The sequence below is a fragment of the Ambystoma mexicanum genome, chromosome 6p (assembly GCF_040938575.1).
Source record: "Ambystoma mexicanum isolate Mex_15411 chromosome 6p, UKY_AmexF1_1, whole genome shotgun sequence".
Classification (NCBI taxonomy): domain Eukaryota; kingdom Metazoa; phylum Chordata; class Amphibia; order Caudata; family Ambystomatidae; genus Ambystoma; species Ambystoma mexicanum.
In genome coordinates, this window is record NC_090935.1 from 64,992,783 (window position 1) to 65,014,623 (window position 21,841).

The following is a 21,841-nucleotide window of genomic DNA, read 5'->3' on the forward strand; positions in this document are numbered from 1 at the left end:
CTTTCTGAGTCTAAACCAAGGGTGGTGCCCGCCTGGGCATTGTACAAAGTAGGTACACACTTAGCAACAGTCCACCGGGCCAGGGGCCTTTTAATGTAACCGTATGCCTGGAACCATCAGCCTGCACTCTAGTGACATTGTGTGCTTTAGTAGGTGCTTTCTGGTGGACATCACTAGCGGCAATCACCTGCATTTCAGGACAAGTAGTGCAGGTGGATTGTCTGGCGCTTTGTACCCCGGCCCCTACGAGAGACCTCTCAAGAATGGTGGGCTTGGGTACCGGGGGAGGTGATTTCTCTATCATTGATATCTCAGCACACAATGCTTCCAGGGCGTCCTCCTCATTCACAGCAGCAATATTGACAGAGTCCTGAGAAATCCAGGTCACCTCAGACACATCTGGAGAAATCATAGTTAATGGCACACCCCTTGCCCCTGGGCCACAAGACATCGTAGGTACCTTAGCTCCAAAGGGGGCATTTGAGACAGCTAGCATGTCCATGGAAGTCTGGGTATTAGCTGAGCTAAATGTCCTGTGTTCAACGTTTACTTCCAGTAGCATCGCCATCTTTAATTTTAAATAACATTAGTACCCGGCGAGAGCCAAAGAGAATGCAACACGCATTCTGATTGGCTCTTGCAGGGTCGTTACCGGCCGGGAATCCCTCAGCCGGGATTCCACGCCCATTGTTCCCGGCGGGGTCGTGGCAGCCCCTCAGCCAATGAGGAGGCTCGAAGCGGGGCCATCCCCGCTCCGAGCCTCCCTGCGGCTGAGAGGCTGCCTTTGCCTCCCGCCGGGGACTCATGTAAGTCTTTTTTTTTTATTCCCTTCCCTCCCACTGCCCCCCAAACTTACCTTCTTGATCCTGCATCCCCGGCAGGGGGACGAGGGAAGCCTCCAGCCGTGTGGAGACTCGGAGCGGGGCCACCCCCGCTCTGTGCCTCCACACAGCTGGAGGCTTCCCTCGTCCCTCGCCGGGGCCGCAAGTATGTTTTTAAAAAAAAAAAATTTTCGCCCCCCCCTCCCAACCCTACTTACCTTCATTTTGATCCTTTTACGAGAGTTGACGCGCTGGGAACACTTGTGTTCCCAGAGCGTCTGCTCCCGATGGCCGCAATGGAAAGGGAAAACGGACTCCGTTTTCCTTTTCCACGGCGGTGGCCATTTTCTTTTTTTTTTCTCCTGAAACGCTGCAGCGTTTTGGGACAAAAAAGCTTTTAGTGCCCCGGTCACGCAATTTTTGCGGGCCGGGGTACTAATAGCAATATAAACCTTGCGTCGGGGCCTTACCTATGGGCCTCAGGGCATTAATGCCCCCGACGCTCAGGTTATATTGCTTAATTGATCCGAGGCAATTACTGAGCATAAGGCCAGCACGGCATTCAGCTTGGAAGTTAGCTTGTTGAAGTGAGGAGTAAACTGTACAACTCCAACAAAGATGGCCTGGTCGATCCTTTGCCCAGTGGTCTCAGGTTCATAGTTAATTACTCCAACTGCTTCCATTTCCTGAGCCAGGGCAACAAGATTTTGGCTGCTGGACAAGTTAGTTGGATTGTCAGCCCTGGCAGAATGGACATTGCCCTGTGTGTTGCGTTGCAAGGACCTACATAGGTTAAGTAACGAGCCATTGTTATCTACAGACTGCATGGAGCAGGATTGTAATGCCCAACTTTCAACGTCAGTAGGCGACAGAGGCATGAGAGTTTTCCATATAGTGGCATTGGTCACAGAGAACATAGTCCTGGGTGGGGGGGGGCGTGGTCACCATAGTAGGTTTATGTATTTGCATGGAGGCGTTACCCACACCAGAGAAAAATCCTGAGATTCTTGATGAACAATTATGATGACAAGCCCCATTATGCCCCGCTCTTCTCTTTCTTCCCCTTTTTCATTTTTGGCGCATCTGTATGCACTTTCCTGGTAAGCGCCAGGCTACGTACATGCTTCCCACTCAATAGCGTGTCACTACATAGAGCTTGTCTGCGGTTATGTTTGGGCTTCATGTTACAGTTTGAGTGGGCGGGGCAGCCACTGGTGTATCAATAGGCAGACAAATGGTACCGGTGGTTCTTAATGAACACTCTTATGGAAATATCCTGTCACACACGTAAAACACAGGCCGCCTAGGCAATCCAGCAAAGACAGCGTAGACAGCACGCGCCCACAGCACTCTGCCACTGTGCGCGTGCTGACTGCGCACGGCCCAGGGATTAAATCAGCTTCCGGTTCCAGAAGGCGGAACTTGTTGCTTCATCCAAAGGAATGAATGAAGTGTTTCCACAGCATTCTTGGGGTGTGTGTAAAACCCGGAACCCGCCGGAACGGTACCCTAACATATAAAATGGCAGCAAAAATCACCTGAAAATGATGCAAACACACATGAAGAAAATTTTCAAATGAGAAAGGTGAACCAATATGCTGTCATTAACCCATTACTGCCCAAAATCTACCTTTTGTCACGAAAAAGTACACGGAACGGGCCGGAATGCTACCCTAATATATAAAACGGCAGCGAAATTCACCTGAAAATGATGCAAGCACAAATGAAGAACATTTTGGAAATGGGGAACGTTGAACAATGTGCTGTCATTAACCCATTGCTGCCCAAAAGCTACATTTTCACACGAAAAAGTACCCGGAACGGGCCGGAACGCTACCGTAATATATAAAACGGCAGCAAAAATCACCTGAAAATGATGCAAACACACATGAAGAACATTTTGAAATGAGAAAGGTGCACCAATATGCTGTCATTAACCTGTTACTGCCCAAAATCTACATTTTATCAAGAAAAAGTACCCGGACCGGGCTGGAACGCTAGCCTAAATATAAAATGGCAGCGAAACTCACCCGAAAATGATGCAAACACACATGAAGAACATTTTGAAATGAGAAAGGTGAACCAATATGCTGTCATTAACCCATTACTGGCCAAAATCTACATTTTATCACGAAAAAGTACCCGTAACGGGCCGGAACGCTACCGTAATATATAAAACGGCAGCAAAACTCACCTGAAAATGATGCAAACACACATGAAGAACATTTTAAAATGAAAAAGGTGCACCAATATGCTATCATTAACCCATTACTGGCCAAAATCTACATTTTATCACGAAAAAGTAATCGGAACGGCCTGGAACGCTACCCTAATATATAAAACAGCAGCGAAACTCACCTGAAAATGATGCAAACGCACATGAAGAACATTTAGAAATGAGAAAGGTGCACCAATATGGTGTCATTCACCCATTACTGCCCAAAATCTACATTTTATCACGAAAAAGTACACGGAACGGGCCGGAACGCTACCATAATATATAAAACAGCAGTGAAACTCACCTGAAAATGATGCAAGCACAAATGAAGAACATTTTGAAATGAGAAAGGTGCACCAATATGCTGTCATTAACCCATTACTGCCCAAAACCTACATTTTATCACAAAAAAGTACCCAGAACGTACCGGAACTCTACCGTAATATATGAAACAGCAGCAAAACTCACCTGAAAATGACGCAAACACACATGAAGAACATTTTGAAATGTGAAAGGTGCACCAATATGCTGTCATTAAGCTATTACTGCCCAAAACCTACATTTTATCACGGAAAAGTACCCGGAACGGGCCGGAACGCTACACTAAAATATAAAATGGCAGCGAAACTCACCTGAAAATGATGCAAACATACATGAAGAACATTTTGAAATGAGAAAGGTGCACCAATATGCTGTCATTAACCAATTACTGCCCAAAACCTACATTTTATCACGAAAAAGTACCCGGAACGGGCCGGAACGCTACCGTAATATATAAAACGGCAGCACAACTCACCTGAAAATGATGCAAACACACATGAAGAACATTTTGAAATGAGAAAGGTGCACCAATATGCTGTCATTAACCCATTACTGGCCAAAATCTACATTTTATCACAAAAAAGTATCCGGAACGGCCTGGAACGCTACCCTAATATATAAAACGGCAGCGAAACTCACCTGAAAATGATGCAAACACACATGAAGAACATTTTGAAATGAGAAAGGTGCACCAATATGCTGTCATTCACCAATTACTGCCCAAAATCTACATTTTATCACGAAAAAGTACCCGGAACGGGCCGGAACGCTACCCTAATATATAAAACGGCAGTGAAACTCACCTGAAAATGATGCAAGCACAAATGAAGAACATTTTGAAATGAGAAAGGTGCACCAATATGCTGTCATTAACCCATTACTGCCCAAAACCTACATTTTATCACAAAAAAGTACCTGGAACGTACCAGAACGCTACCGTAATATATAAAACGGCAGCAAAACTCACCTGAAAATGATGCAAACACACATGAAGAACATTTTGAAATGTGAAAGGTGCACCAATATGCTGTCATTAAGCTATTACTGCCCAAAACCTACATTTTATCACGGAAAAGTACACGGAACGGGCAGGAACGCTACACTAAAATATAAAATGGCAGCGAAACTCACCTGAAAATGATGCAAACATACATGAACAACATTTTGAAATGAGAAAGGTCCACCAATATGCTGTCATTAACCCATTACTGCCCAAAACCTACATTTTATCACGAAAAAGTACCCGGAACGGGCCGGAACGCTACTGTAATATATAAAACAGCAGCAAAACTCACCTGAAAATGATGCAAACACACATGAAGAACATATTGAAATGAGAAAGGTGCACCAATATGCTGTCATTAACCCATTACTGGCCAAAATCTACATTTTATCACGAAAAAGTACCCAGAACCGCCTGGAACGCTACCCTAATATATAAAACGGCAGCGAAACTCACCTGAAAATAATGCAACCACACATGAAGAACATTTTGAAATGAGAAAGGTGCACCAATATGCTGTCATTAACCCATTACTGCCCAAAATCTACATTTTATCACAAAAAAGTATCCGGAACGGCCTGGAACGCTACCCTAATATATAAAACGGCAGCGAAACTCACCTGAAAATGATGTAAGCTCAAATGAAGAACATTTTGAAATGTGAAAGGTGCACCAATATGCTGTCATTAAGCTATTACTGCCCAAAAGCTACATTTTATCACGGAAAAGTACCCAAAATGGGCCGGAACGCTACTGTAATATATAAAATGGCAGCAAAAATCACCAGAAAATGATGCAAACACACATGAAGAATATTTTGAAATGAGAAAAGTTAAACGATGCCTGTCATTAACCCATTACTCACAAACATGGTCTATAGTGATTTGTCTGCCAGTACCTGGATATATGGAGTAGAACTTGTCAGTTAAAGGTATGAGGGTATGCTGTATGGTAGAAGAGCACAGTCTTATCACAGAAGCCTTAGCCGATGGCTGTTCAAGCAAGGCTGCCCTGGAGTTCTTCAGGATGAGGGACACGTGATTCGCTCATGGCCCAATCCAGGAGTTGCAGGCGGACCAGGGTGTGCAGGGGTGAAGGTCCGGGAGGGACTGGGAAAGGACCAAACAAGCAAAAAAACACAAAGACGAAACAAAAGTGGAGGGAGGGGGGACAGTAAGAGGAAACACAAGAGCAGCGGCACTCACTAGCAGTGTCTGGTAGGGCTGCGTAAGTGGAAACAAATGGGTGAGGGGAGCACATGCAAAGGAGAAGACCCTCCGCTCTTCGCCACCTGTTGGGACAAGTGATTCGCTCAGGATAACTTGGCTAGTGCTGTGGATATGCTTATGTTTATATACATTCCACTGCACAAGTGGAAGGCACAGGGAGAGGAGTGCAACGTTGTTTGACAAGTTTGTTAGATGGATAGGGGATTGGGTATGACAGCAATGAATACCCAAATTCAGCAATGGCACTAAGTACAATTCACCAGTGTCACTTACCACCCTCAGTGTAATAAATCTGCAAAGGCGAGAGACATTAGTACTTGTATGTTAGCATAGATTTTATAACATTTAACCAAATGTAAATACATGGAATATCATTGTAAATGAGATAATATAACATGGTTTCAAGCTACCAATAAGACATGTATGGATGAGCTCTCTTTCACAATATATGCCATCCCTTTCTTCAAACTCTTGACCAAGCCACCTGAGAGCCTTGGGAGATCATCTCACTTGTAGGATGTCAGTAAAACCTGCCTTCAATTCCTGTTAATCTAGCACGCGAGACAAGTCACATAAAACTTAACATAAAATGTCTTTCAAAGGTTGTCCATAAACTTTGATGCAGTGTGAGTGTCATATTTTATTGGTCTTTAGGTAGACATCTGTGTGTATTTTAAGAGATTTATTCTGTTGTTTCAAATACATAGTGCTTCCCTAAATGCACTTCGGACATTTGTACAGACCACTAGGGAAATGAGCTAGGTCAAGGCAAGACAAATGATACCAGCCCTGGCGTAGTCCCTGGCAGAGTATCATTTTTGATTTTGTTGGTTTTTTACAGAGTTTACCCATGAAACAGAGGAACCAAGTTGCTGTGTAATAGTCAACTAATGCAGTACATAAGAATTCAACAGTGGATGTTGCCTCTTTTGGAGGATTCCTTGAAAACGGTGTATTAAAATCTTTCTTAATATTCTGCTTAATCTTTTTCTTTGCTCTGCAATATTTTTGTTTCTTCAACTGTGATTTTGGGAGAAAGCATTTTCCACTAATTCATTCCATAGCTATCCACTGCCGCACAGCAGTCATGTCTGCAGGGAATGGTACAAGTGGCCCTCTACACAATATATGTGCAAATAAGCAGAGAAATAGTCCACAGCTGGGTGAATCATGCTGAGCAGGTACATCATGAGGAGCATGGATTGTCCACTTAGACCAGTCAATTTTGATGCTACCTGCATGTCCATGAATGTTTGTAGTATGTTTATGTACTTTGTGTAGAGGGTTTTATTGAAGTCTAAATATAGAATCATCTTCCACTTCATGAACACCAGCATAAGTACCCAGTGAGTATTTTGCACATTTGTGGGGATGATCCAGATGTCCTTTGCCATAATATCTGATTTGATGCCAAACTCGTGAACACTTGAAGAGTATCCACGTAAATCAATGGAATGAATTATGAATGGACGGAAAACACTCACAGGTACATCACGGTTTATAGTGAGTATTTCGAATGACATTTTTTTGAATGCAAATATGTCGAAAAAATGTAATCGAAAAAAAATGTTGAATCTTTTTTTTTTTTTAATGGGGGGGGATTCCCTACCCCAACCCCCGGTTTTTTTAACACTTTATTTTACTTACAAAACCCTCCAAAACACGTATTAAATAACAAAATAATACATTTGAAATGTTTTTTTCAACCAAATGTTTTCAACATATTTGCATTTCGAAAAAATGCATTCGACATACTGACTGGATACCGTACATCACATTCAGTGACATGTTTTAGAGAAGCTCTAGTAAGCAAGAAGCCTTCAATGACTGTGTCAACCAACCAGTTATCACCTAAGAGAGACTTCATGTCTTCCACATTGATGTAAATATTTTTAACCAGGAACCTCTGCATGCGTGGATAATCTGGCATTAAGTCCCATGGAAGTGGCACCGTTTTATTTGTTTGTTTAGGTGAGCTTGACCGCTGCAGTACACCCAGATCATACTCGTCTACCAGAAAAGAGGTAAAATATTCTTTCTTGGGGACATTCTCATATGGGTTCAATTGTTTTGTATGTTTATTTTTTGCTTTAATGTCTTCCTGAGTGTCATCAAATTTAGTTTCACTCATCAGAATAGAATCCATTGCGGCTAGAGTCTGCAGCCCATCTTTCTGTCTAATTCTTTTCCTTCCAGATTTGCTTTTCTGACATTCATCCTGAGCTTTTTCAGAGAGTACACTATTCTTTTCTTTACTTGAACTCATACCAATTGACTTCTGTGCAGCAAGAGCATGTTTCAACTGGGAATAACTTTACCACATACTTTTTGTCTCGTAATCCGGTAACTATGAAACATCCAGACTGTGCCTGAAGAAATACTCGGTTTTGCTTAACTATCAAGTCTGCTAGGCTTTCCATTGTATTTGATTTGTGCTCATCACCTTTTGATATTGTTACAGGTTCTTCATCATAGTGACCCTTCTTTATAAAGTCCACTATCTTTTCCACAGGTATGTAATCAAATGGGAATTCAATATCACCAGAATTATGTTTTTTGCCAGCATGCCTGTTTGACAAGTGATAATTCCCCATACCACAATGTCCTCTCAACACTTCCTTTAGATAAAATGTTTGCAAAAAGTAGGTTAACAATACCATTTCATCCATGTGAACCTGTTTGTGCTTAGTCAGTCTTTTCATCACTGCATTCATGCTTTCTGACACATTAGTCGTAACTCCACTGGTTTTCCTATAAATGCCAACTGTTTCCAAGACCCATCTGCCTGCCTTTGTCAAGATGTCTTTGCTCAGTTTTTCCTCAAAATATTTCACAAAAGAAGCACTCCATGTTGCCCTTAGTTTTTCCAACAATGTTAGAAAGTCTTCTTCAGTGTTCTAGTCTAAGAGCTGTAGAACATTATTGGTGTACACTTTTCTGTCTGCTTTTCCTCCTTGATAGCCTGAAACCCAGAATTCCACTTCTTTCAGTATGTGGTTCCAACAAACCACATGCTTGCATCTTGGAATTATATTCTCTACAGATTTCACAATAGCAGCTTCTCTGTCTGTTACTATAGTAATGGAACTCTGGTTAATTTGAGCTATACGCTTTTCTACAAAAGAAAAAAAATGTTCATGAGCAATCGTGCGTTTATCATGAATCAGTACAAAGGCAGGGATTGCAGGATTTTCCTCAAACAATGAACATTGAGATATTAGTGGAGAAAGGTAAAAATCACCAAATTGAAATGTTGTGTCACATGAAATTAGGGTTCTTGAATTCAACTTCACCACTTCCTCAAAAATATTGATAATGTCTGGAAGAGCCAAAGTTACAATAAGTTCGGGAACCAGAGAGTAATGGCATACAAACCCTTTGAGTGCAGAGTGAAGCTCGTAGATGTTATATAAATCATCATGACTGATACTACATTTCTGTTTCCCATACTTAAGTTTATTTTTTATTTGCTCTGTATTTTTCGGCACTGTAACTCTCATGTGGGTAGGGGAAGCATCACATTCTGCAATTATTTTCTGGTAAATTGAAGTTGGACCTAAATCTTTATTTTCAGCAATTTCTATCAGCACAGATGGCATTGTGCGAACATGAGCTCTTAAGGAGTATTTTCTCATATTCCCATGGGGCATGCATGGCTCAGGTGTTTTGTCTTCGCCTAGATAATGGACAATCACTTTTTCAACACTTCCATCAAGAACTTCATAGCCATATCTGTAAAATTTAATTTCCTCTCTACCAATTAATCTTTAGAAGTAGGTCTTCCAAACCAGAGGACTGGCCCTCAGCAGAACATACCTTCCTTTCTGAATCCATTTATACTGATCACATCTCCAATCATCTTTTCTATGCTTTTGTCCTTCATAACTGTATGGGAACACCTGACCATTTTCTGGATTAATTGTTGGAAGTGTGGAAATATTGCCTTTTACGTGATGCCTTAAAATGTTGAATACTTCTTGTGGTGAAAGCAGCGTTTGTTTGTTCATATAAACTATGCTGCTGTTACAGCTGTCCTGTTGGATCCCGCTGCTTCCCGTTTCCGGGTACCAATACCCACCTTTCGGCTTGGAACCGGGACTCTCAAGATGGAGGAGCCTGAGACTGTGAGCAGTGCACTAGTTGTTCTCGCTCCCCGGACCGCGCTGTAAGCTCTGCCCGCAACTTCCGGAATGGAATATCCGGCAGCTGGAACTTCGGTCATACGCGTTGCTTCTCTCTTCAGAGTTGCGCTGTGCACCGTAAGTTTGCTACCTTTCTGACTTCCTAATTGATCTACTACTGCTACGCTGAGTTTCCGATCTTCATTATCTCTCTCCTTTCCCCTTCTTTGATCCGTAGAAATCTCGATTACTTTCTTTGTCCTGCGGATCAACAGGAAGACACCTCCCAGTATTCGCAGCTGCTCCTACTGGTAGTGCTTTCGCCTTCTAGCGAGTTTTTGGGTTTGTGACTCTCACGGAATTTCCTCCCTCTTCATCTTGTTTTCCTTTTACGCCCACTTAGGAATCAGCCTTAGACCTCCTATTCAGTCCTCCGTTCCTTCAAGTTCAAGCCGCTTATTCTGTTCGTTATTAATCCTCCCTGAGGCTAACTCCGTTGGCTACGATCTCAATTCTTACAGCATTCTATTCACATTTGTGTCTTGAACTTTGGACATATTCTAATCTGTTATATTTTGCATTAGGCACCTTGTCTGCATTTCCCATCAGATTGAAATACAGAAGCCTAGAAGAGAATAGGCCTGTCAGGGTAAGCTTCCTTTCTAAATCCTCTACCATCCAACTGATTTGGGATTCCGTATCCTTACTTACCTGAACCTCTACTCTCTTTCACTCAGAATCCTTTCTGACAAGATTCCAGACAACATTCAACATAGCGTGATCCTCCACCAGCCGCTGCAGGAATCCACGCTCCCCAGCAGCACATCACAGGGTTTTTTCCCTTCGGGGTTTCCCCTGGAGACTCCACTCCAACCTAGCCTTTTGGCTGGGGTTGAGATGGGTTTTCAGGTAATTCCCTCCTGCTTCTATCCCGAGAGGGCTGACCATCGCAAAGTAGGTGTCATTTACAATTGCCGGGAGATAATTTGCTTTCAAGTACTTATTGTTATAAGGTTATTACAGCTGCACATTCTGGAGGAAAAAGTAAAAATATGAATTAAATTAAAAATGAACACTGTTTCCCTCACACCCTAAGATCATTACAAATACGCAGGCGGTGGGTTTGTTACTCAAGAAGGGACACAGTGATAAGGGATGATGTCGGGACATAGTGATAAAGGAAGCATGTCTGGATTTAGTGGCCTATTCTGATGGAGGTGTAATTATGCTAGAGGTGTAATTCATGGGTGAATTCCCAATTCGGAATTTACACCTGTTTCCTATCTTTATAATGGGCCTATTCTGCTAGAGGTGTAATATCCCCATGGGGTTGTTCCACCTCTAGCAGAATAAGTCCCCATTATAAAGATAGAAAACTGGTGTAAAAAGCAAATGTACATTTCGAATCAGGAATTTGCCCATGAATTACAACCCAGGCAGAATATGGACCTAAGGGCCATGGATGTGTTACACCTCTAGCAGAATTGGGCCCTACGTTCCACACTATATATTAAAATGGGTCTCTATGTGCTAATAACCAGTAACCTGTGTGTATCAATGGGGTAAACACCATATCTTCATCAGCCTCACTAGAAGCCCTTCACACTGATTCCTCTAACTTTCCCTACTCTTACTGATTATCCTAGAAGGTTGGCAGGATGGGAGGTCTTCTGATCAGTAAAGACATGCCATCCACCTCTCTCCCCAATTACTTAATCTCATTTTCTTTTGAGTATGTTTGTATTCAGCTCCTTGCTCCACCCCCTCTTGCATAATTCTCATCTATTGGCCTCCTTGAGTCTTCAATCTCTCTTTTCCAATGACTTAGACCTCTTAATCAAATCTCTGACACTGAACTCCTGTCAATTCAACCTGCCGTAAACATGACTACAGCCACTGTCTTCCCCTTGACTCCTCATACTCTGACCATTTTCTGGTCACCCTCCACAATCAGTTGGACCAATTTTTCTGAAACTCACCGGACTAAATAACTCCTCATCTGAATAAAGTCAGGACCTTCCTTTAGGTGCTCTTTCCATCTGTTACCAACTCCAGTGAGAAGGCCTTCCCAGATTTGAACCTAGCACTAGTGTTCTCATTGAGTACCATTATCCCTCTTGCATGTGCCTTGAACTTTGGATTTCCCCAACCATCCAGCATCTCAGAACCTATTGTGAGGTGTACGAAATGTGAGGCTGACAACTTTGTAAAGAGTTTTCAACTTTAGCATTTTATTAAATAAAAAGGTAGGATAAACGCCACTCTATCCCTACCCTGACAAGGATTTTCCTGCCTAGAATAAACTAAAGAAAATACTATTACAAAAGGATATCTGTCCCTCACATTTGTATACTCATCAAATCAATAAGGAAATGTATGGCAGTTTAATCCAACAATTATATATTACATAAAACCACATTCACAATATGGCCACTGCCTCTTCTCATAACCTGGGTTAATTCCCCTTCCTCAGGTTGGAGAAAGGATTTGCTCCAAAGTTCCAAAGAAATGAGGAAATTCTGTTTTGCCACAAAGTTCCAACACAGTTCTTTCGGATTCAAAACTTGATAATAAAAAGTTCAGTTGTATCAACAATGTACGAAAAGAAGTGATAGGTTCCAACTTCTGGAGTAAGAACAGGATTTACATTCATCTCCTTCAAGTAAACAACAACTGTCTTTGTCAGGATGATATGCCATTGTGTCGGGAGGATAGCTCTGGGGCAACGTGCTCGCCTTGGTAGCAAGATGACGCGGAGCAACACAGGTTCGATGCCTGGGTCCGCGCTTAGAAATCTCTGGGTATTAAGCATGTTATAAATAACCAATTACAATTGTGGGTGACTTTAATCATAAGGTCAATGAGGTGGAGAACTTTAAGATTCAAAGCTTTCTGTCTTCTGTGAAAGAACTCCCCCTCCCCCAGCAGGTTCATGAACTGACCCATTCCTTAGGTAACATCTTGGACCTGATTTTCTCAGCAGATGCTGAGATCACTCTTTTTGTGGCCTTTTAAATCCTGTGGTCTGATCATTTCTTTGTTCCCTTCACCTGGGGCATTAAGGGCCCGCCATCTGCTACACCAGCCAAATTACTCCAGCGGCGTGGATGGCGCACAGTATCTAAATCTGATATGACCTCTTTGATACTTGCCCGACTTTCAGGGCTGTCCCCTGTGGACATGAATTCTTTAACCAGTACTCTGACCGCAGTTGCAGGCAGCCTTGCTCAGCTCAAGACATCTAGGCTATCTTCACGCCCCTCTCAGCAGTGGTTCATGGACAAGCTGCGTGCCCTTTGCCTACAACGCAGGCAGATGGAGCAAAAGTGGAGGCACTCTTATACCCCCAGGAAAAAGCTTGCCTTGTCTCTGGTCACCTCCCAGTATCACCTAGCTATTTCATGTGCCAAACGTGTCTACGTTGCATCTATTATTGAAACTTCTGTGAATCACCCCAGGGAGTTGTTCAAAGTGGTTCGTAATCTCTCTACTAGCTTACAGGTTCCTCTTCCCTCCTCTCAGGCCCTCTGTAATTCCTTGTCCACATGTTTTATGGATGAAATCATTTCTATTCAATCGAATATTGCTGTTACTCACCTTCCTTCTGAGGCTGATATTTATATGATATGATATTTTATTTGTATTGCGCCAATACACAATTGTTTCAGAGCGCAACGAGGCAAGGGAGGGAAACAAGGGAGGACAGAACAACGATCTTACTAGGCCCAGTGACATTAAGAACGTGCGAGTGCAGGGGAGAGGGAAGGGGGAAGTGCGAGGGTCAGGGGAAGAGTGGAAAGTGCTGAACATGTGATAGAACAACAGGTAGTGTGCCCAGTAGGTGGTAAGTGCGAAAATAAGGTGTAAACAACGGGTGTATTATAAGTGCTCGAAGGGGACTGTAGGGTAGCAGATACAGATCCAAGTGCAAGGGTTGTCAGGAGGCAGTGCGGGTGTGTGGCTGGGAGGGCAGGGATCTGGGCCCGATATCAGAGGGTAACCAGGTGCCCAGTGCCAAAGCAGACAGTTTAGCAGGGGAGAGGAAGAGCGAAGGCAGAAGCAAAGAGGAAGGTCTTGAGGTGGTTCGGAACCGAATATGGTTCTCCTCAAGTTTCAGAGAGGCAGGGAGGCTGTTCCAGATGGATGTCCCAGCAGAGGAAAGGGATCTACCCCCAACTTGTTGCTTGGAGAAGCGACTGACCCTGAGGGAGTTGGAGGTGAAAGAGCGAAGAGCTCAAGTAGGAAGGTATTTACAGAGGGAGAGTTCAAGGTATTGTGGAACCAGGCACCAGAAAGCCTTCTGGACAATGCAAAGGGTCTTGAATTTAATCCTTGCAGACACTGGGAGCCAATGAAGGGATTTCAGGGCTGGAGAGATACGATTGCAGGGCTTGAGGCCAAGGACAAGTCTCACAGTCCTGTTCTGGATGAGCTGCAGAGGGCAGAGAGTGGTTGCAGGCAGATTGACAAAGAGGTTGTTGCAATTGTCCAGCCTAGAGAGAACCATAGCTCTGGAAACAGTGAGCTTCTGGGGGAAGGAGAGGCAAGGAAGAATACCTCTGAGGAGGTGCAGTTGGTATTTAGACTTTTTTTGAGACATCAGAGATGTGTGGATAAAAGGAAAGCGTGGAGTCGAAGATGACCCAGAGGTACTTAGCCTCGCAAGTGGGAGCAGGGAGAGGACCAAGGGAGGCCGGCCAGAGAGTGACAGGAAAGGAAGGTGCAGGTGTGCCGATGAGGAGGATCTCTGTCTTACTGGCATTAAGGCAGAGATTGTTGGCGGCGCACCACACATGGATTGCAGACACACAGTCAGAGATGAGAGAGGGAGAAGAGGTGGCAGAGGGGAGCCTGAAAACAAGTTGGTTGTCATCCACATAGCACTGAAAGTTTGAGCAGAAAGTAGAAATGCAGTGGGCAAGCAGTGCCAGGTATTGGTTGAAAAGCCAAGGAGAGAGGTTAGACCCTTCGGAAACACCACAGGTAGAAAGTGAGATAGGGGAAAGGAAGGACCCAAGTTGGACCTCGGTTGGAGAGAAAGGAGGTCAGCCAGGCCAGGGCCTGATCAGTGATACCAAGCTTATCACGGAGGTGATGAAGCAGGATGACATGGTTGACCGTGAGAAGGGCAGAAGAAAGATCGAGTAGGATGAGGACAGACGGGATATTAGAATGAAGGGTGGAGAGCAGATCTTCACGGATGTTCAGGAGAGCACTTTCCATGCTTCTGGCAGCTCTGAAGCCGGACTGATGGTCATGGAGACAACCAACAGAATTGGAGTGAGGATTAAGCTGGGAGATGGCCAGCTTTTCCAGGAGTTTGCCCAGGAAAGGAGTGATAGAGATCGGGTGATAGTTAGCCGGGCAAGAGGGGTCAGCTATGGGTTTCTTGAGAAGAGGGTGCACAAGGGAGTGCTTCAGAAGGGAGGGGAAGGCTCCAGAGGTGAAGGAGTGGTTGCAGAAGTTGCCCATAGCAGGAGCAAGGGTGTCGATGTGGTCCTTGAAGGTTTTGGATGAACAGGAAATAACCTGTTTTGGCAATACTTTCATAGATTGGACTTTCTGGAAATCTCTTCAAGGGAGAACAGAGGATAAAATGACAAAGAGGGAGGAGAGGTGGCTGCAGGGGGGCCAAAGGTAGCGGAGAGAGAAGCGGGAGGAGGAGGAGAGGACGAGAGGGTGGACATGATGTCCTGGAGTTTGAGATTAAATGAAAGGCAAAGGCCATGCAGATGGCCTCAGAGTCGACAAGAGAGGTAAAGACTGCAGCAGGGTTGGCCAGCTCCTTGCAGATTTTAAAGAGTACGGCCAAGTTGTTAGATGCAGCAAAGATGCAGGCTTGGATGTGGGCTCCCTTCTTAGTGCAGACAAGGAGCTGGTATTGCCTTTGAAGCAGCCGCAGGCCAGTTTGTCAGAGGATGCACAAGAAGCCCGCCATTTCCTCTCAGCCACCCTACACTTGCGTTTAAGGGTAACTTGGTCAGAATCATACCAAGAGTTGCACTTGGTTTTAGGCTTCAAGCGGATGTTCATGACAGGGGCAAGAACATCAAGAGTATCAGAGATAGAAGAGTAGAGCATGGAAAGGGCTGTGTCAGGATGTGAGTCAGCCAGAGGAGGAGGAGGGGGAGAGAAAGTGGAAGTGAAAGCCTCAACTGACACATGCTTCATGGGTCGGGTGACCGAGAAGGTACATGGCAGTGTTGGAGTTGGCTTGGCCTGATGGGTAGAGGGGGAGAGATGGGAAGAAAGGAGAGAGTGATCACTCCAGGAGAAAGGAGTGGTCAGAGGGATAGAGAGGTCTGAAGAGATCAGAGCATCCAGAGTGTGCCCAGCAGAGTGAGTTGGGCCAGAGGGGAGAATAGAAAGACAGAGAGAGTCACAGAGGTTGCGAATGCATCCAGATGGATGTTGAAGTCTCCAACAAGGAGGAGTTGAGTGGTTGAGGCCAGGAGGGAGGAAGTGAGGTCCGCCCACTCAGAGAAGAAGGAGGTGATTTGACCAGGTGGCTGATAGATAGTAGCCATGGTAAGTGAGTGGCAAAGAGAGAGAGAAAGCCTCAGACAAGGCATTTGAAAGAGGAGTAGGCCTGCATAGTAATGACAGAGGCAGGAATCCACTCTGTGAAGATCAAGGCTACAACCCCTCCAGAACGGTTGGATCTGGGCACGGAGAGGATCTTACAGCCATCGGGGAGGAGATTGTCAAAGCTTGTGACAATTGCGACAATTGACAATGTGACAATTGTGACAAACCTGTGGTGCTCCATGTCGTCTTGCTTGTAAGGCGAGCATGTTGCCCCTGAGCTATCCTCCCGAAACCAAGAGCAATGGTTGCTGTATTGGTATTGCCGGGTTTTTAAATACTCTTTGCTTGGTATTGTTTGTATGCTTTTGTTTGGACTAAAGCTTCGCCACAGGGATTTTGGCCCTTCCACCAACTCACATGCTTGCTTGCACAGTCACTTTGGTTTAATAAGTAAAACATTTGTTGTTTTGTATGGTTCAGTATTCAGAATTGTAATCACTGCTTCTCTCACTCACACGCGAGTGAAACTGCCTGCCGGGGATAGCGTCAGAGCGATCCGTAGTCACTTGCAAGCTGTGAACTCACAAGGTAAGTCGCTCAATCTAGCTCTGCTTGGTGTTCGCAGGTCTACTGTCATTGTGGCTCCTCGCAGTCAGGCAAACAGCCTCGCCTGGTCCACCTCCGCTCACAACCTCTGCACAACAAGCCTTCAATGGGCAAGCGTCCCGTTCTTACGCTTCCCAATGCGCAACCTCTGCAACAGGAATAGCTCCAGGCAAAGACACTCACAGAACGTGACACCGCTCTTGGCTGCACAATGGTCCCGGCGTCTTCTCTCGTGCCAGCTTCACTTTCCTCTGTAGCCCGCACTGCTTTCTCCTCTCCTGCTGCTCCTGCTGTTCATGTTCTCCCTCTTCCTGCACCTGAGGGGGCTTTTTATGCCTCTCAGTCTCCCTCAGGTGTTGGTTGTTTACATTAATTAGCTGACTGCTCCCACAGCAATATTCCTCTGCATCCCTCTTCCTCGTCCCAGTACTGAAGGATTATGGGACTTGAAGTCCCTGCCAACCAAGTTAGTTTTCCTAACTTCTTCTACCTTACAATAAGCCATTCCAAGATTGGGGATTCAGGGAAAATTAAACAAGGTAGTTTCTCCTTCCTCCTGGCCTGTTCCCACCCCATGTGATCCTCCTGCAGACCACCACCCCCAGGGTTGGGATCAGGAAGCATCTGCCTTCCCCTAGCCACACGAGAAGGGTCCCAGGTCAAGATTCTGGGGGGAATCACTACTGATTCATCATACTATATGGACATCCATCGCTGCTGTAAAATCCTTTCCCAGGTTCTTCTTGTCGCCTACAAGGAATCACTCCCCATACATCCTGCACTCTGTCACATCACACTGCTACACCATCCTCATCTCTTCTCTCCATTTTTACTGTCACAAACTATCCAGGACCATCAGTTTTTACCCTTCTTCCCCCGACCTCTCTTCATTCTTTCGTCTCTCACTGCAAAAGGCTTAACAATCTGTGATCTCACTAGCCTCATTTCCCTTCCACCCCTCAGTACCTTTTCTCTGCTATCCCCCATTCACTCAGATTTTTTCTACACTTCCCATCCTCTGCTCTGCCAACCCTTCCTGTGCGCCCACTGACCCCTTGGTACCCCAGACCTGGAGCCCCATCAATGCCTGCGGGTCTTCGCCACCATGCCCCCGGAACGACTGCTGACTACCCACCTCAACCAAACAAAACCACTTTATCACCTAACCAAACCAACACTGAGGCTGCTCGACAGACAAGCAACACTACACCACCGCAAATATATGGTGCATGAAAATGCACCACCAGTGCCCCAACAAGGAGCACCCCAACCACAAGAACAACACATAGGTTGAGACCACCACATTCAAGGTTTGGGATCGACACCCCCACAAAGGGTACTTGGGTCCCTCCAACACACAATGGCAAAGCACACTTGACCAAATGGCAAAAAAACATGTGAGTGCGGGGTCCACCTCCACAGAAACAAACTAATGAGGTAAACTACACTCAACAACATTTCTCCAGCCAGAACCATGAACGCAAATGGCACGGGCACATACTACCTCCCCAAAGTGCTGTGGTGTGCCATGTGCTGGCAGCTAGCAGCCCAGTTGGCTGGCACTACCCTGCCACACAAAACACAAACAAAAACTGTCTAACCCCACAAGGTGGTTTGCCAGGCCACCCAGTGAGCACAACACACACCACATACACAAGTAACCCCCAGTAAGTCCCCAGTAAGTCCATGCCCTATTCTCACGTCCATATCCTGACAGACCTGTGGAGGCAAAAATTAAATCAACATGCAAGAACAAACCAGATTTCAGCTTCATTCAACTAACAGAGGCAACGTATTTACCAAAATACACCAGAGACGTCCCAGATCCACCACAATCCACAATGGATAACTTACACCCAAAGTGGCTTCACTTCATTTAACACTGTTGATCAATATTCACGGTTCAGCATGGACAGCTCCCTGAAAAATGACATAAAGCCCTGTTCTAGCTCATGGAAAACTGCCATATATTGAGTTCTTGAATCACCCAGGTCAGCCCCACAACCAAGGCAAAAACCCCAGAGCTCTTCCCAGCGAACAGTCAATTCCTGCTTCCCAGAGATGCAGTCAGGATACAGTATAGTGCCATCCATACCAGGAGCAGCTGTCATGCTGGTACCTGTGACCCCGACCCCAACACACGCTGGGACCACCTCCATCACTGCCAACTTGACTGTTTCAGGTACCAGCTGTTCACTGAGCTGACTGTGCCCACATTGTGGAAATCGATATAGAATTGAGACCCCAATCGCATTGTTTGGATATATGTTGGCCTATGCCAAGCCGCCAAAAAGAATGCTATGTACATAGGTTCCGCTGCAAGGTCTTGACCTTAATGTATTGTGAAAGCCGCCATCTTGGATTTAGCCGCCATTTTAGGTACTCTTGCAGTGTGAAAGTCACCTCGAATCACAAAATGGAGGCCGAATGACATTTCGAGTAAGACTTCGGCTATGGTGACCTCCGCACACGTGAATGAATAATATGTCCACAGGCTACCTGTTAGGGTCATGAACTAAGACCCTGTCCTCTGTTTAACCTAGGTGTAAATATGTAACTGTATCAGCGGAACTGATCTAAATACATGGAAATAGCGTGTTCGACCTGGCTACGAACCCTAGCCATTGTTCCAAGAATGGTTAACTTGTAAGAGGGCTGGCCAATGCAGTACAAAATGTATAAAAACCCGAGCATCCCGATGATCGCTCTCTCCCACTTTCAGTGCGAACCTAACGTTGAAGGTTCGTGTGTTAGTCAGAGGGCCGAATAGCTATTCGCATGTCAATTGACTTTGGTAACTTTGTAACTTTGAAATAAAGCGCTTTGTATGTCCTTTGTAACCTGTGTTGGTGTGTTTCCTTTTGGGCTTCCCGGCCTCATATCAATTTTATTGTTTCCACAGTTGGCGCCCGAATAGGGACCCTCAAGATTGATGCCGGATCATTGAAGGTTGACGCAGACTATCGAATCGGGATCGGACGGTGTGATTCTGCGGGCCCGACCGATCGAGGCGCGATACCTCGGCAGCGCTGCACGATCCGATCCTTGGGCGATAGTCGTGCGGTCTGACACGGCATCTTGACGAGGGTCCAATTTCGAGGCGGGCAGATTTGCCGAAACCACCGAACGCAGGTAAAATTCGTTAGTTGAAGTCCTTTGTAAACCGTACGGTCCTCCTTAGGTTTGGTCAGGTGCAGTCGTGACCCGGCTCTTAATTTAACCCTGACAATTTGAATTTGGCGTATTGTATCTGCAGACACAATTATTGGACCAGGTAACACCAATTCTTTGAGAAATGCCTGGGAAATTGTCTAGCTGTTTTAGGGCTCTGTTCCGCAGCGATCGACAATCTTTGGAATTTAGCCGTCCGGCACCACAGGAGGGGTCGCCGGCGTGTACTCTGTACTGTAAGTATGTCATTGGTAGTATTGTATTTAATGACATTTGGCACAGACAGACCAGAAATGCCTCCGAATTTCAGTGGCCAATCAATGGTAGTTTTGAGATCCCCCGTATCGAATACTTAGAGTCGATCTTGCTTAAGAAAAAGGCTAGGCCAGCAGCCTTTGATGTGTTACAAAATTGGAAAACAGAAGCATTACAGCAGCTTAAAAGTAGGGATAAACATGCACGACGTCATAAAACGAATGCCGAAAAGGCATTGTTATATGACAAGGAAAAACGATTAGATGAAACCCAGAAGATGGACAGAGCTTTCTCGCTCGGAGTCCAGAAAATTTACCCCTCTAAAGATTTCCATGTTTCCGAGGAGTTTATCGAGAAAATATTAAACGAACGGAGGCCTGATTCTTCAGCGCCACCTCCGTATGCTCCCGTTGTGGGCGCTTTGCCCATTCCTGCTATTGCTCCTATCGCTATTCCTACTCCTCCTGCGCAGCCTACTACCCCTAGTTCTTTAGTTGTCGCTCCTCCGTCTATTTTGTCTGTTACATTACCTCTTTCCCCTGCACCCATGTTAGGTTCACCTACACTTTCGATTCCGGGGAGTCCTATGTTCATTAAATCAGATCCCGATGCAGGGTCGAAAATAGTGACTCGTAGTACTGTTCCTGCAGGCAGGAAACAGGAACTATTTGCTTGGGCTAAACATTGCATGGAAAAAGGTGATCAAACTGATGTATTTTCAACATTATCTAATTTGCACGATTTCCCCGAGAAAAACGTTTTCATTGAAGGACTGGGGATTCACTTATGTGTAATGTGCGGTAGATTGCAGACTTCGGATCTCCCACAAGGGGTGAGAGATCTGAATGCCTTGGCACTCTCGAGGGATACAGAGCAGAAAGTATATGGGCATGTCGATAGGTTGTTTGAGTTTAGAAGGGATTTTGAAAGGTTACAAAATGAGGATGATGAGGACGATAGGATATATGTGCAGAAACGGTTCCTTTCGTGCCGAAGATCAGCACCTGAGGAAGTACGGATTTGTACTAGAGATGCGATTCGGTGGATCTCAGATTCATCGATACCGCCAGATGAGGTATATGACACATATAGTCAATACACGGTAGAGATGCAAAGGAAGGTAATTCAAGTGATGGTACAGCATTTACAGGAGGAATGTATAAGGAAGAAGGTTGGTTGCCCCATAGAGTTATTAGGTATTTGTAAAAGAGCCTTTTCGCCCGACACTTCTACAGCTGCTTTAGCGCTCGATTTGGCCTTATTACTTAGTAAGCGGTCGGAGGTCCCTATATCTCAGTTGCCTATGAGAGAGGTCCCTCCGACCCTTGTCCCAAAAGTAGAAATCCCCGCCAACGCGGCGGCTGGTACTGCCGCGGTGGATATTCCTGCACATTACGTATCACAGTTTGTTCACGTCCCGTTCTCTCGACAGGAAGTGAACACGATTAGACAATCAGTCCCTGATATCAGGAAGAACCCGACAGGGTTTTACAAAGAAATAGAATCCATTTTGCAGTCTTCTGTGTTCACCTTAAGTGACATGGATTTATTGTTTCCAGTGCTTTTAC